This window comes from Rousettus aegyptiacus, unplaced genomic scaffold (assembly GCF_014176215.1).
Source record: "Rousettus aegyptiacus isolate mRouAeg1 unplaced genomic scaffold, mRouAeg1.p scaffold_m13_p_7, whole genome shotgun sequence".
NCBI lineage: Eukaryota > Metazoa > Chordata > Mammalia > Chiroptera > Pteropodidae > Rousettus > Rousettus aegyptiacus.
The window spans coordinates 39,591,171-39,594,896 of record NW_023416310.1 but is presented as its reverse complement, the minus strand read 5'-3'; positions in this window follow the sequence as shown (position 1 = coordinate 39,594,896).

Here is a 3,726-nt window from a genome sequence, read left to right as displayed (position 1 = left end):
ACTGAGATATATTCCAATCACAATTTATATATCACAGCTATTTGTCCTTCATTGTTCCACAGGCTTAAATGTTTAGCACTCGGCTGCATTAAAAATATAGAGTCTTAAAAACAATGATCAACTAAGAATGCCTTTGTCTTTTAATTTTTCAGAACTCTAATAGCACTATATTTGGCTGATAGGAAAGTGATATTATCGATTCATCTTTAAAGGTTTTTAGTTCCTAATCTTGAGTTATTTATATTTCAATCGAAAACACATTGGAGACACTACTCAGTATTATAGCTCAAAAGAGAAAAATGTTTGATATTTAAATTCAAATTTAAAATTCAAATTTAAAGTTTGATATGCACATTTATGTTTGTTTTATAAATGCTTGATTCATTTGCACCTAGAAGTATTCAAATGATCACTAGAGACAGTGGAAATTTAGGACTTTGCTTCAATTGCTTTTCTGAAAAAAAAAAAAAAACAGCTAATAAGAGTCAATTTTTTTTACCGTTCTAAAACTAGAGCTCTCTGTAGTCAATAAACCCTTGCTAAGGAAGGCAGGAAAGCATTAACTGTTGACTGTTCAGTCATTTACAAAGCAAAGCAGCAAAGGATATGTTCATGCTTTGTATTTTTAGTATGCTACGATTTTGTTCTGCAAAATAAACTTAATTTAGTTAGCTCCAACAATATGCAATCCACTATGCTTTGATACTCCAGGACAAAAAGATAAATAGGATTGAGTCCCAGCCCTTCCAGCCAAGGTCGAGCATAATGGCTTATGATAATATTGTAATAGACCTATGTAAAATATGAAGATACATAAGGAATACTGTCTGGGGGGCAGGATAGTCTTTCAGACAGCTGGAACATCATGGGCAAAGATATAGACTTTTGAAAATATAAGGCCTGAACAGAACCAAAAGTAGTTTGATGTGATAAAGTATAAGGTGTATAGAGAAGGGCTTGAGATGAGCTAGAAAGTCTGGTGTCAGGATGTTATCAGTCTTTTATATAAAATGTTATGATAAAGCATTTGAACTTTATGCTATAGGCAATAAATGATATATCTATATTTAAATAGAATTAGGAAACACTTGCCGTATTTGAAACTGATAGAAAGCTGAGAGGGAGAGCAAATTTGATAAACAATGCAATCACATTTCGAAAGAATCTCATAACAGGCTAAAATGCTAGGCAGAAATATATTTCACACACACACATACACACATGCACACACACACCCTCCAACATACACTTTTCAAAAAATCAGTTTACTACTACATAATTAAGGAGCTCATTGTGTGCTGTGTTTCAAAGGAAAATATCTGGGTGATCTCAGGAGAGAAAAACCATGTATTAATAGATGTATAAAGTAACCAGATTGTGGAGAGTAGCAATTTCACTATATTTTTCCATGCTATATACCTAACTTTACGGTACTTTCTCTAAAGTTGTACTTATTAAGGTATCTAAAACCAAATCTAATCTCTCCTTAAAACTCCACAAGACTCTTCATCTCCTGCAGCATAACACCCAAACTCCTTAGTGTGGCACATGAGGCCTGTTCCCACCTGTCTGACTTCATTTTGCCACCCTTCCAATCCTACATCTGCAGTACCTCCAGTGCACCTTTCTGGCTTTTGCCTACAGATCCTTTCTCTCCATACTGCTGTCACTGCCAGAGGTAATCTCATCCATAGGGTGAAAGTTTACCTACCTCTGAATGACTGCCGAAATCATCATATCCTCTATGGGAATTTCCCATTGTTCCCTACCCACTTCCAGGTAACACTTGTATACTTTTCTTTGTATCTCTGCTGCTCATATTTTATGACTGTATCTAAAATAATTTATTATATGTGCTTTTGTATATTAGACTCCTGCTATTTGTTAGGTCTCCATGACAAGTGTCTTATTCATCCTTGTATTTCCAATAAGTACTCAATAAACATTTGGTGAAAAAAAAAATGAATGAATGGACTTACGTAAGGGGAGTCAGTGTAGCACAGTGATTAAAAGCATGGGTTTTGGAGGTAAGTAGACCTACACTCAAATACTTGTTCCATCTGCCAGCTTGCTCAAATTATAATCATTAAAATTTCTTGGTAATCATGGGATCAAAAAATAGATGTCCATGCCATCCACCTATGATAATTTGAGGCACTCATCTCTTCTCCAGAAATGTGTCTGCCAAGGAACTGACTAGTTGAATCCATCCTGGTCAGGGTTCCCTTTCCCCAGGACTGAGGAGGTGCCATGAGCATAGCAAGGGAGGACAGAAATCTTATGGTGTGTTAGGGAATCCCAAGTGGTGGGTGTAATGGTCAAGGGTAAGCTGGGAGGAAGAAAGCAGATAGATGAGGCTGAAGAGGTAGACAAAGACCAGATCATGGATGTGGAGAATAGTAAATGGAGTGACCAGGGCCAGGCAAAGAATTATTAAGTAGTAGTGAGAGTTTAGCTGGGGGTGCAGACCATGAGTATGTGCAGATATTCCAACCTACCAGTTGGGTCATTTTCTATAGCCATCTGGGTACTCTTGGACTGAAGATAGAAAGTTGCATTGATCCAACTTAGGAGCTTATGGGAGAAGTGCAGTGGAACGACAACAGTATGGAGATTTTCAGGTGTTGTCAAGGGCGTAGCAGAAGGAATGAACCATGGGATCTCTACTAGGTAGAAGGGTAAGTGAAACCATAAATAATAATGAGCAGAAAAGAATGGGGCACAGATCTTGATGACATTGAAGGTAAGTCTGAATATCTGACTCCCCTACAGTCGATGACCATCTTGAAGACAGGGACCAGGCCTTATTCACTGTATCTGTAGTGCCTGTGATCATGCTTAGCACATTGTAGGCATTTAATAATGTTCGCTGAATGCACAATTGATGAATAAGCAAGCCATGTTATAGCTCAGAGCTCCTGCATCCTGTTCTTAATATATAGTAGTTTCTTTAATAGTTAAACCCCTAAAAGGTAGAAATGCCCCATTTATTCTTATCTAAATCTTTGTAACATGAAAAATAATCCTAATTTTAAAACCAATAGCTATTCATACTAAGAGTAAATTTTCAAATTTGGCTGGACTCCCAAAACAAATACAAGTAATAGCCATCATTTAATTCAGCTCCAGCTATGTAAACAGTTGCCGTGCTAGGGCTTTACCAATATCTGATATGATTCACATGACAACTCCAAAAGGCAAGAATTACTGTCTTACAGAAGCTAAAACTGGGACTTGGGAGAAGTTAAGGAATTTGTCCAGTGTTACACACCAAGTAAATAGAAGACAGGATTTAAAGCTAAGCCTGTTGGGCTATGAAGACCAGGCTTTTCACTATGCAGTACTCCCCCTCCCCAAATACATACGCTGAAAATGTATTGGGTTGATTTAGATCTGTCCAACTTAGAAGCCAAAGCAGGAACAATGATGCTATTCCTCAGCCTTGGACCCTAGACTGCTAGGTAAAGGAAAGAAGTTTTAAACAAGGGTTTACAAGCTGCTGTCATTTTTTTAATGGTCTAATGTTTACCTATGAAAAGGCTGAGCAGGCGAACTAAAAATCTGTGGTTTTTACTTTTGATTGGAATAACACTAACTCAGAGCATTGACCTCAGTCATTTCATGTTGATTAAAGTTGACTACCAGAGAAAGATAACGTGTATTTGATTAATTCTTTAAATGGGGAAACCCTTTGGTAAACTAATTTAAAAGATTGCCATTTTCTAA